We start from the raw sequence: 14,281 nt of genomic DNA on the forward strand, positions 1-14,281 counted from the left end.
CAAAAACTAATTCAAAAATGCACTACATGCGTTTCCGCAGCAGGTCTATTGAGGTCTCTTAAACCAAAAACACATTGGTTTGCGTTTACAAAAGTCCCTGACCCTTTCCAAAAACGCAGGAGCTGAAAAATGTATAGGATGTGAATGTGTCCTATAGGAAACCATGGTAAAAAGGACCGTAGTAAGTTTACACAAAAACGCAAGAAAAAAAAAAAACACATAGCACATCACATAGATGTAAACCAGGCCTAAACAAGGCTCTAACATTTATTTCCTTAGAAATGTACTAAAAAAATAAATAAAATTGAAATACACTACAATGAAGGCTGTTACACGTGTATGAAGCAAAGCACATCTACATCTTTGTACATGGACAATTAACAACCCTTGTTTACTTGCAATCACTAGACTCCCTTGGCTGCATTCCAAGTCAGTGACGTAATAAAGGCAGGATAGGGATACCAGCCTCATGGACTGTACCTTTAAACCAAGTCAGCAATGACAGCTACCATCATCTTAGGTTGAAGCTACCAAAAGCCGTTTACCCCAAGCTACAAAAAATCACAATCCCATACAGCAATGTGATGCAGAATTCAGCTCTGGTTGAAATTTAACAACTTGGCGCAGTACTAAAACCAGACTCCAGTTGCACATTCCATACAACTCCCTGCAGAAGTATTGCTTTTAGTAAGGGCTGGGCATGGAGATCACTGTACTGCCTTCACATGGAAATACAATCAGGGCCGGACACCTGCTTGTGAACAGGAATCCACAGACTTTGGCCACAAATGCAAACAAGAAAAAACAGCAGACAGGCTCCATCCCATTGAATGTGAATTACCATTACCAATGAGTATCATGATCAGTCAGAAGCCCCCTGCTGTGCTTTTGTTGGTTTATCTTCCTTTTAGACAATGGAAGTCACTGAATAAAAACCAAAAGCCATTTCCTCTAAGGTTATAGGAGTGGACATCTCTCATTTTGTGCTCGGACGCGTGGGGGTTGATTTACTAAAACTGGACAGTGCAAAAATCTGGTGCAGCTCTATATAGAAACCAATCAGCTTCCAGGTCTTTTTTGTGTCAAAGCTTAAAGGGTTACTAAACCCACAACAGTAAAATCTGTGTATATGCAGTAAAGCGTGCTTGTTATACTCACTGGGGATACCAAGGGGTTGATCCTACGCATTGTGTAAAAAGGGTGTTTGATGCTGTCTTCTCTGATCCTCCCCTTCTTTTCTGAGAGGGTGCATGTACTAGGCACAGGGCCAATCAGCACTATCCAGTCAGGAGTCATGCAGCCTCATGAAATAATTAAAACTCCTCCTACTAGCTTTGACCAGACACTGATCGAAGTCACAGGACTGCTATATACTGCTGATGAGAAAAGATATTAGGCAGTTTAGATTTACTAAAATAAATTGCATTTCCATGCTCTGTGTACTGTGGAGGACCAGATATAGTGAATGCAGGCTCCTGGGTTTAGTAACACTTTAAGGCCCCTTTCACACTATCCGTCGGACGGATTCCGTTTTTCTCAGCGGGAGGACAGCTGTGTCTCCGCTCTGTGTGCGGAGACACAGTTGTCAGTTCCCCATGCATCTCTATGGGGGAAATCGGATGGGAACGGACCATTTGTCCGATCCCATCCGATCCGCTGGAAAATAGGGTTTCCATCCGTCCAGATTTGACGGATCGGATGTCAGCGGACATGTCTCCGCTGCCATCCGATGCCCCACAGGAATGCATGGGGGACCGCCAAAAAAAACGAACAGGCGGATCTCCTGTGTGAAAGGGGCCTATTTGAATAAGCTGAAGTTAGAAGCCGATTTGTTACCATGCACAGCTGCGCCAGATTTTGCACTCACCAATGTTAGAAAATCAACACAATGGTGTCTTTAGCGCCGTCAGATGTCAATTTCTGTACAGTTTGTTGCAGCTTTTGCACCTTCACTACAAAACGCTGGCTATAAAACAAGGAGATCTTTCAAAATACTGAAGAGGACTGAATTTTAGCCATTCTCCTCATCTCCAGGCACTATATAAAAAAGGATAACCAATCCAATTATGTCAGGCTTTTTAGGGTAATGCTTGCAATGTGCTATGATTTGAAAATTGCTTATGATCATTCAGCAACAAATCAGGCTGTGTAGGGGGGAGGGGTGGAAACGCTTGTTACTCGGCACAAGGGTCTTGCTAATTGTTGGAAAGTCACCATTTCACCATGTGTCAACTTTTCCCTTGTCAATGGAGAAAGGTGAGAGTCACCGCACACTGCCCTCATCAATCAGCTGGGTCACGAATGACATTGTGACAAGGACAACCACTCTATGGTCAGCCTATTGTCCTCTACAATAGTAAGGAGAATGTACTAGGCCAAACGTGAACACCATGGAACTTCCATCACCGCCATAACTCATGCAAAAATCTACCATTCCAGACAGTGCTGGATCTGAACCTTATCTAGAAGGCTAGAAGACATTAGCAGCAGCCATATGGTGCTTTTAAGAAACCCATATTTGTCCCAATTATCAGCTTCATTTGGCATCATTGGATTCTTCAATAATTTGGTAGTGAATGATCCTAGCTTAACATTACCCTGTCACCAACTTTAAAAAATGTGACTTTTTTTTTTTTTTTTGTACAAGTGTATAAATAATTTGTCTACTAGAAGAACCCAGTCCCCTCTATATGCAAGCCATAACCCTCTCCTCCTCTGGAGTGTCCAATTAGTCTCTATACCGGCTCAGCTCCTCTGCCCCTCCCTTTATACCCTGCTGGGAATAGGAATAGTACAGAGAGTCACATGAATGGCAACTCTGAGTCTGCTGGGGCTCCTGATATCACATCCAAGATGGCAGCAACCAGTAGCAGTCTACACGAGGAAAGATTTTTTCAGGTAAATAATATGCATAAAATATGTAAATACACATATGATCCCATTGATAGACTTGAAATTAAAGTGGTAGTAAAAACTGCCACCAAAAAAAAAAAAAAAAATATATAAAAAAATGGGGCCGCTTGCAGGTTTGAATCATTATGTACTAGTGTGCACCGCATACCAACACATTATACCAGACTTACCTGCACATGAAGCCCTCCAGTGCAGCGCTGTCACGGCTCCCCGGCGCTTCCATCTTCACCTGGTCTTCCTTCTGGACTCCGGCTGTATGAATGGCGAGGGCCACAATGTCACTCCCATGCATGCACGCAGGTGCCCCGGCATGGAGCTTTGAAGGAACAGCACGGGTATGCTGTCCCTTAAGAGAACATGCACCAGTGACGTCACCAGCTGCTTCCCGTGTGAATATCGCCTAAAACGCCACAAGTTTTGGAGATATTCACTGTACCTTCAGGTAAGCCCTATTATAGGTACAAGTTAAAAAGTGGACTTTACTTCCACTTTAATAGTCTTACAACAGGGTCTCTAACTTGTTTCCGTTTTTCTAGAGAATTATATCAAATAGGAAGCAATTGGCTGGTTGGCATACAAGAACACCTTTTCCATATATTAGGAAAACTATGATCTGTCAAAATCAGACCCTTTCTAAATAATTGGCAGGTTAAGCAGGCCACATACTGTTTTCAATTTCAGCTGCTTTCTGATGAACCTGCTGAAATTTGCTATGTGGGTGGTCCTGTCGACCCCCCACCTGACATCCTTGGATTTACCAAACAGAAAATTTCCAGCCGAACAGAAACTATGTGCAATAAGATGCAGTCGCTGTTGGGCATTGTGACACCAGCCTGCAACAGCTGTCAGAATACGATGGCCCAGAAAGGGGATTGGTCCATCTGCCACGAATAGAATGGCTGAAGAATCTGCTAGATTCAGGCTGCAAGATAAAAGAAAAAAATAAAATACGTGTATGCCCAGCAGCAGCTTGATAACACCTGACTGCTATCATCCTCCTTTACTGACAGAAGCGGTCCCTGGACCATTTTCACACAGCTCCCCTCTTCCTCTGCTAAACAGTAATGATCATATGAGCGGAACCCTCTTGATTTGGGGACAGCTGGGCCAAAAAACGTGGTGAAATGACCAGATTGTGCACGCATGTCAGACTGTTCACTTTTGTCTACAGCCAAGCCTCAGTGTTCTATTTAAAAAGTGACACACAAAATAGAAAATAAAAAAAAATAAAGAAAGAAAAAAAAATACAGATTGTGGACATATGACAATGACACATTTATTTTGCTATGCAAACACAAGTTGGTTTATTCACACATGACACAAAGTAATATTTGAAGTTGAATTCCAAGAATCAAGACGAGTTCTATTTCCAGATCTCCCTTGACTAATTGTTAGGCTAAAATGAATAAAAACTGAAAAAAAAAAAAAAACAACACACACCAACAATCTGCGATACATTAAGTATCGCTGTAAATTCCTGGTCATGTGATCCCCATATCCTCAGATATATCTCAAGCAGAGCTGGACTGGAAGAAGAGAAACGCGGCCCCATTACATGACACTGCAGTGGCACCGGTGCCATTTATTGGGAAGGATCGTTCCACTGGGTTGGTACTTTGCCAGTGTAAATCACCTGCAATGTCATGACCACACCACATGTAGAGGAACGTTGTGTGTAGTATTGGTGTGGTAGTGCCACCCAGAATGCTGTGCAGATCACACTACCAAAGGGAAGCAACGGCTGTGCTTTTTCTTATCACAATGCAAAAGCGGACCATCCACATACAGATAGATCCACGTATGGCCGGCTGTTCAAGTTGGGCCGGTTTAGCAGGAACCAGCCAAGATTCAATCCATCTATGGGCAGGCTGATTGGATCAACTTGGGTACAGCCAGCCTCTTGGATTTTTTACATGCGATTATTGCTGACAACTGTAGTCGCTAGCAGTAATCATTGTGTTCTGCTGGCTGGGAAGGCTTCCCCAGTCCCCCCTTCCAGCAGAAAACAATAGCACTGCGGGAGGAATTCCCCCACTGTGTTGATGAGGGAGTCAAGTGATTTTTATTTCCTTCCACCCGTGGTGAAAGAAAATCAAATCATCTATGGGCTGCTTTACCGATTCCTCCAACCACACAACACGTATGGACGAATCTCCAACTATGGCTACTGCAATCTGAAAGTCTGCCAGTTGTCAAAACATCCTAACAGCGCCTACATCTGACTGGCACTGTTCTGCCGACTCTCTTAGGGCTTGGTTAACTTTAAAACAATATAAAATAACAACAACTGATATTCCAACAGAACTACACAGGGATCAGAGTCTGTTCACACAAGAACGTGGTGTGAGAAAGAGGTTTCTGTGTGCATTTCCTGCACCATGTCTAAATGTGATCTGCATGTGGGTGCCAATGTATTGTTACTGACACTCCACATGTGGGTGCCAATGTATTGTTACCGACGCTCCACATGTGGGTGCCATTGTAGTGTTACCGACGCTCCACATGTGGGTGCCATTGTAGTGTTACCGACGCTCCACATGTGGGTGCCATTGTAGTGTTACCGACGCTCCACATGTGGGTGCCATTGTAGTGTTACCGACGCTCCACATGTGGGTGCCAATGTATTGTTACCGACGCTCCACATGTGGGTGCCAATGTAGTGTTACTGACACTCCACATGTGGGTGCCAATGTAGTGTTACTGACACTCCACATGTGGGTGCCAATGTAGTGTTACTGACACTCCACATGTGGGTGCCATTGTATTGTTACTGACGCTCCACATTTGGGTGCCAATGTATTGTTACTGACACTCCAAACGCAGTGCTTTCGCAGGCACCAAATAGCATGGTATCACAGCACCATGTGACTTACAGTGCGTTTTAAAGAAGTGCAAGTACTACTCCCTGCTGGGTCCACTATTTTTGCAGCCCAGTTAAATGAATTGGCTGTCAAAATGCACTGCTTAAGAACCACAAAGCAATGTCCACGTGTTCCCCTGCAATCCCTGTGTGAACCTGTCCTTTAAACTCTATAAAAGTATTTACCAACATTTTCTATTAGGAAACACAGAGCAATTACCTGCCATGACAGATTGCTCATACATATTGCATGTCTCACAATGCAGGTTTGTAGATCCATTGCGAGATCTCTATAATACTGTTAATCTCCAGCTGGAAATGATTTCACATTGTTTTTATGACCCCCTCCAAGTAGAGGGAATAACACAGAGAACATTATGATTCAGCTTGTGTCATCACTAAATCACAGGAGGTGTGCGACTAGGAGGGTCCGCAGGCCAACTAAGAGGAGTGTACTGCAAAGAGGAGACACTCATTCTATGTACAAGGAAGTTTAGGGTCCATTTAGACTTCTGCGTGTGAATAGCAGATGGCACGTGCATTATAATGCATCAATGTGCGTTTCCTTATTCTGCTGTGTTTAGATGCTTGTTGGACGCATGCTCTCAAGTGCATTTTTGAATTTAGAGTTTGAAGTGGACTGCATTAGCACGCGGTTGCAGAGCGCCCCCATTCACTTAAACAGGTTGCATATGCCCGCCAAAAAGCCACAGGGGGGGGGGGGGATAAATGTTGCTGTGATGCAAAGCATCCCGACCACTGCCTCTGCAGCGGAAAGTGGCAGTGTTTGGGGGCGTGAAGATGGAAAAAGCAAGGCTCAATCTTTGGGTTTTACTGCCCCCTGACCTCGCATTTAAAACGAGCCGTAGATGGACCCTAAACAAAAATTCACCTTCTGCAGGTCAAAAATTAAAAAACTGAGGTCATTTCTGATTAGATTTTGGGTAGATATTTAAAAGCAGAACTACACTGTATCTGAGCACCACAAACTGAAAATGCTATACAATTTTGCTATTCAAAAAAAAAAAAAAAAAAAAACAGCCATCCATTCAGGTCTCCTTCCCCCCCCCCCCCCCCCCCACTTTCACAGAAATCACTTTGAGGAACACCCCCTAACATTTCTGGCTGTAGCCATTTTGAGTAAGGGCAGATGATTCATGTAGCATTTACTGACTGGAGTCCATCTGTCCTTAGCTCAGGCATACAGGCATGTGCTTAGCTCAGCAAGCCCCTCCTGGAGACTCTGGGGATGTCTGACATCATTTGCCAGGCCTGGAAACAAGGAAGTAACTGAAGAAATGTAAAAAAAAAAAAAAAAAAAAAAAAAAAGTTTAAGTAAATGTGAAATACTTTCCTATCCATTTACTAATGCTAGGAGCACATAAGGATTACAAATAATCAATGCTGATCTGAGAGAGTGAAGTTCAGATTTAATGTAAACCTTTGGCCATTCTGGGCACATAAGCACTGGGGTCATGACAGCGCAGTTACTTTTTGTGTAAAGCATTCAGCTTACCTTACAAACCAAGCATGTCTACTGCCCTGTATCTATCCTAGGTGCAGGCATAAGAGGTGCTAGTTCACCTATCACCAAGTCCCCAATTCTGAGTGGCTGTCTTTTATTAAGCAGGGTTGCTTTGATAAGACTGCTCCCATGTGACCAGGTTACCTCCAAACAAGTCTGTGGGTCTTGAAGATCCAAAAATACAGAAAGCAGCAAAGGCGCGATACAAGTGGAAACAGAGCCTAGAATGTGGATTAGCAATACAAGAAAACCAACACGTTTCGGGGGCTCACACACTCCCCTTTCCTCAGGGCCGAACATGTGACTCCAGCAACGCCTGCTCCCAAAGACAGTTTAAATATATTTATATATCTCTTATGAAGAAACCGTTTCATTAGAAAGTCATGCTGTACAACCTGCTGACATACACACACATGCCTATTGCCCAATGTGCACACACATCATAACCTCCTATCTGAGGAGTATGACACATATCAGGAATTGAGCGGACATCGCCCTGCATCCTCAGTATTTTGTAGGTGTCACGGAGAACAGGAAGAGAAAAAAAATTTCCTATAAGGAAACAGACAGCAATTCAAATCCAATAACAAGATATATGGAGGCACAGAATGCATTTATAATGTGATAGCAACTCTAAACCCTCCCCACTCTTTCCAAAACAAAAAAAATAGTTGGGCTTTAACCCCTTTCCGCTGGGCCTGTACCTTTAATAGGGTCTGTATGCTCGGGGGGCATCAGTCGATCACGTGACCACTGCGATTGGCGATTACTCTAAGGCCCCTTTAACATATGGGTGTCCGTCGGCGGACTCACGTTTTTCTCAGCGGGGGATCGATCCGCACACAGCACAGAGACAGAGCTGCCAGGTCCCCGCTGTTCTCTATGGTGGAATTGGATGAGAACGGACCGCCTGTCCATTCTCATCCGATCCGTCGGGATTTGAGTGAAAGGATCGGATGTCAGTGGACATGTATCCGCTGACATCTGATGCCCCATAGAGATGCATGGGGCATCCGTTTAGATCCGCCTGAAAAACTGACAGGCGGATCTGAACGGTCCGCTAGTGTGAAAGGGGCCTTAGATTGTAAGCTCCAATGAGCAGGGCTCTCTGATTTGTCCTGTATTGTATTGAATTGTCTGCCCTCATATTGTAAAGCACTTTATAAATCCTGTTTAAGAACAATAGGCTGTAAGTGGTCATATGATCAGGAGTCGGTCTTGTGGTCTCTATCATTTCTACAGATTGGGAGCCATCTTTGCCAGCTTGGTTGCAGGGAGTGCGCTCTCAGCAAGGAAAGTTCATCTGCACCTATATGTGGCATAGGGGCGTCGAAGCCCACCCTCCCTGCCACCGCAAATATGCATTACATTTTTAAGCCACCCAAGTAGTATTTTCAGATGCCAGCAGTGGCAGCCAGTGTATTTCTCTTGGTACAGGCTTCCATTACTTGGTGGCCGACAACAGAATCACAGCACGACCCCATCATACCAGGAACATTTGTATCCCTATGGGAGAGCCCAGCCCACAACCACTGCTGGTCCCAGGAACAGACAGGAATATACGGATGGATTACAGATTCAGCTCAAACATTATTTTATACACTAAGATTAGAAGAAAGGAGGAAATCAGATATTGGAGAAAGGAATACATTTGACATTTATTCAGCTCAGTTTGCAAACATAACTTCACAACGGGCGACTAACAGGTGTGTGCGGAGAACAAAGCGCTCTTCTATTTTACTATCCCTCCAACCTTCATTGACTCTACACAAGGAACCGGTTAACCCCTCTTCTGCTGAAAGCAATAAGTAAGATCAGAAGCAGAAGACAAGGGGTGTGTATCTGGGGCCCCGTTGTGGCTTGTTTACAAAGCTCATGTCTAGATAATGTAGAGGGAGGGAGCCGTGCCTGGTGCCATGTGTCTGAGTTGTGCGCCCTGCTGTCTGCTCCATCTAATAAGGGATTGTCACTTCTCCATGTCAAGCTCTGTGACCCCACGCCAGCACATCCCACCATACACAGCCTAATCCTTGGAGTGCCGATGAGCCCTGGCAAGGCACAGACACCAACGTCTGGCACAGTTCCGCCGATACTTCTCTCATTTTAATGACTCAGAGTTGAACATTTGTTTGCTAGAGATGAGCAATGTGGATGAAACTTCATCCTAGACGTCACATCTTATCTTCTGCAGATAAGGAGGTTAGACCTATATCCCTCTAGGGCTGGAAACCGCACATTGCAAGATTTTAAAATCTATTTTTTTTTACTTTTTTTTTTTAAGTCACAAAGTTCTTTTTGCCGCGGTGCAACATTACACAGTGGATTGCGAGTCCCATGCTGAGTTGAAAAAAGTACTGCATGGTGTACTTTTTTGTGGTGTGACCTGAGCTGATTTACCTTGTATTGGAACAGCCCCAACTCACCTGGCGTAAATGGGTCCTCAATGCTTCATTTAGACAATGGGGGAGGGGGGGGGGGGAGAGAATGTGTGCCGGAGCCACGTTTTTACTGCCTGCCAACTACCCCTTTAAAGTGATATAAAAAAAATAAAATAAAAATGATATAGAATTTTTTTTTTATTAAAGAAATTCGTCATGCTTACCTGCTCTGTGTGATGGTTATGGGTAGAGCATCCCTAATCCTCCTTCTCTTGGATCCCCCGTGGTCTCTCCTTGCCCCTCCCTCCTGTCCCCATAGCAAGCAGCTCCCAAGCCACTGCCCTCTGCCTTTTCACAGAGTGCGGCTCAGTCCCACCCCCACTTTCTCCTCATTGGCACATTGGCTGTGATTGACAGTAGCAGGAGCCAAATGGGGGAGGAAGGGACCCAGGAGAGTTGCTGCTCTCATGCACATCGCTGGATTGAAAGGGGGCTCAGGTAAGTATTATGGGGGCTGGCGCACACAGGACATTTTTTACCTTTATGCATAAAGGTAAAAATCCTTCTGCCTTTACAACCACCTTAAGCATCAAAAGACAGCAGACATGGGTGTTTACATGCTTTGCATTGTGGCAAAGTTTACCAGACAATAGCACTGCTGAGGGCTACAAAATGAAACAAATGGGGAACTGCTGCAAACACCCTGCAACTGTGTGAAATGCCCATGGTTGCTGAAAGTTTGTTGGCAAACATTGGGTTCACACAGGTGATGAGGAGGCACCACATCACTTCCTCTCCGCCTGTCAGCCTCTAAAGCCTGATCCGCATGTTTAAACATACCCTAATGCTTTTGCTTTTAAGTTTTTTTTTTTTTATTGATAATCATACATTTTCCCACGTGCTGCAATTTGTCATCAATAGTTCTTAAAAAGTGTGAAATGCATAAAAAAGGAAAAAAAAAAAAAAACCCAAGCAAGACAATCACACCATCAACCCATCACACAGATGTAAACTAGAGCATGCATAACAATGGTTATCCTGCGTTCATGTGTTGACGTGTTAAAATATGTGCAAATTGACCCCAAGCGACTAGATCACAACAAATCAGGATTCCACCCAAAAAAAAAAAAAAAAAAAGGATTTCCTAGGGGCTCATTCACACAGGATGTCAGGCCTTGTGCTACATTCTCCAAGACCAACGACCAGTATGAGAAAATTCAAGGTGATGGTATGAACAAAGCACACATAGAAGAGTTGGTATAGGCGGCTGCCCTGATTGCGCTCACTTTGCCCCAATGGGTGATTACCTACAAACCGTCCTGTGTAAAGATAGACAAAAATACATCTAAAACAGAGCAGGGTGGAGCATAGGAGGGACTGTAGACAATAGAACACCATTATTGTCTGATGGTCGCAGTCAGTGTACAAGAATGTACATTCTCAATCTGGATTGCTGTACGTTTCAATACATCTGAGCCAGTACAGTATGGGGACCATACACAAATCGTAGCCAGTACAGTATGGGGACCATACACAAATCGTAGCCAGTACAGTATGGGGACCATACACAAATCATAGCCAGTACAGTATGGGGACCATACACAAATCGTAGCCAGTACAGTATGGGGACCATACACAAATCGTAGCCAGTACAGTATGGGGACCATACACAACAAGATAAATCATGGATTTCATTTTTGATCAAACTCTGATAGCAATAACCAATCTATAATTGACAACCCACTTGATTGAGAACCCAAACACAAAACTTAAATGATAGTGAGACAATACCATGGTAAATGATCAACCCCATCTCTGTTTACTTCATGTAATCTGATTGACTGAAATGCCATCAAATTCATGACCAAAGCATCTCAGTGCTGCCGATACTACACAATGGCTTTCTGCCTGGGCTGATTAACTTTACATAAAGAGTATAAAGCTGGATACACACTATACAATCGTCTTTGGATTTTTTTCATTTAGGATTTTCCAAAACCATAAAATATGAGGTCAAACCTAAATGCTTTCAATTAGTATGCAACCAGGCAGGCCCTTTAACAGCATGGTTGAAGGTAAATCTAAATGAAATCAAACAACATGTAGTGTATATCCAGCTTAAGGCCAGCCATACATTATACAATTCTCTTGTTCACTTTTCTTTAGATTTACCTACCTATGTAGAGCACGGTCCTGCCTGATTGCATACAAATTGGAAGTGTGTAGCTTTGATCTCATATTATATGGTTTTGGTGAATCTAAAGTACAAGACAATTGTATAAGTGTATGGTCTAAGACAATAACAATTATAACTTTTACATATTCAATTGTATATAAAAACAATATAAGTGAAGTGGGTATAGCCACTTAGGGAACTAAAAAAAAAAAAAAAAAAAGTCACACAACAAAGCTGAGCTAGAGAGAAAAAAAAAAAAAAAAAAAGGAAACAAAAAACAAACAAGGTTATATTACCCTATTGGAAGAGCCCACTTACACCTGTGTTGGTCTCCGAGAAGTGAAGCACAGCAGTGGATCACTTTTCAGAGAGTGGTGGTGGCGCAGCGGACAGCGTTCAGGCGGCGATACTGCGGCCCAATTATTATTTTTTTTTTTGGTCAGCCAAGCAGGTTTTTATGGAATGGGAATATTGCACTCCAATCTTAAGCCTAGCTTATATATATATATATATATAAATAAATAAATAAATAAATCCCACTTAACTAAATACACACACTACAATATATAATATATATATATATATATATATATATATATATATATATATATATATATTACACACACACACATAACCCAGCCACAAGTGTAAGGTAACACCCCCCCCCCCCCCCCCATGTATAGGAGAACTCTTGGCTCCATTATTGAAGTTTTCTAAACAAATCCAAATATTTCCATCATCAGATGGGGATTTACAAACATTCCTCCCGTACTGTACACAGACTGGGGGCTCCAGATGTTGGAGGAAAGTAAAGTTTATCCCCGGCCGGACACGTGTTGTAGGTGCAGGCAGGTGGCAGGGAAGGGGTTGTATAGGAAGTACAGGTCGGTAGTCCGGTGGGTTTATGGTCCATATTGTCCCAGCTTACCTCTGTGCAGTCAGTGCGATCCTCTACCGCCAGTGATGAGCTCCCATAAGGCCGGTACCGCCGTGTGCCGTGTCAGTGGAGTGCCCCGGTCCTCTGCCCCCTCTCCTCCCCGCTCATACCGCTTCTTTCATCTGCCTGCTTCCCCTTTGTACTTCCTTTCCCCTGCTCCTCGCTTTCCTCCCATTCACTTCCAATGGAGTTGTAGTAGAAGTCAGTCCGCTCCCTCCTCACCTCCCCCTCCTCTGTCCTCACCAGGAGAGGCAGGGCAACCTAAAGAACAATTGGAGGGCCAGCCTCTGGGAACACCCAGATTCCAGGATCAGCTCCACACACCATATACACAGCACTGACTGACTCCACACACACACCGTATACACAGCACTGACTGACTCCACACACACCGTATACACAGCACTGACTGACTCCCCACACACCGTATACACAGCACTGACTGACTCCTCACACACACTGTATACACAGCACTGACTGACTCCACACACACCGTATACACAGCACTGACTGACTCCACACACACACCGTATACACAGCACTGACTGACTCCACACACCATATACACAGCACTGACTGACTCCACACACACACCATATACACAGCACTGACTGACTCCACACACACACCGTATACACAGCACTGACTGACTCCACACACACACCGTATACACAGCACTGACTGACTCCACACACACACCGTATACACAGCACTGACTGACTCCACACACACACCATATACACAGCACTGACTGACTCCACACACACACCATATACACAGCACTGACTGACTCCACACACACACTGACTCCCCACACACCGTATACACAGCACTGACTGACTCCACACACACCGTATACACAGCACTGACTGACTCCACACACACACCGTATACACAGCACTGACTGACTCCACACACCATATACACAGCACTGACTGACTCCACACACACACCATATACACAGCACTGACTGACTCCACACACACACCGTATACACAGCACTGACTGACTCCACACACACACCGTATACACAGCACTGACTGACTCCACACACACACCGTATACACAGCACTGACTGACTCCACACACACACCATATACACAGCACTGACTGACTCCACACACACACCATATACACAGCACTGACTGACTCCACACACACACTGACTCCCCACACACCGTATACACAGCACTGACTGACTCCACACACACCGTATACACAGCACTGACTGACTCCACACACCATATACACAGCACTGACTGACTCCCCACACACTGTATACACAGCACTGACTGACTCCACACACACCGTATACACAGCACTGACTGACTCTCCACACACCATATACACAGCACTGACTGACTCCACACACACACCGTATACACAGCACTGCCTGACTCCACACACCATATACACAGCACTGCCTGACTCCACACACACTGTATACACAGCACTGACTGACTCCACACACACCGTATACACAGCACTGACT

The 14,281-nt window shown here is 44.3% G+C and overlaps 1 protein-coding gene across 1 annotated transcript in view; it reads right to left on the reverse strand.

Annotated features, from left to right (window-relative positions):
• The window catches only part of LOC309568645 (pleckstrin homology domain-containing family A member 7-like), a 130,583-nt gene extending 117,590 nt beyond the window's left edge, over positions 1-12,993 (reverse strand). Inside the window, exon 1 of the mRNA XM_082274375.1 lies at positions 12,781-12,993. The gene's annotated coding sequence lies outside the window, so the exon portion shown is untranslated. The remainder of the gene's footprint in view (positions 1-12,780) is intronic.
• Positions 12,994-14,281: the final 1,288 nt, after the last annotated feature.

This window comes from Pelophylax lessonae (assembly GCF_965119305.1).
Source record: "Pelophylax lessonae genome assembly, chromosome: 12".
Taxonomy (NCBI): Eukaryota; Metazoa; Chordata; class Amphibia; order Anura; family Ranidae; genus Pelophylax; species Pelophylax lessonae.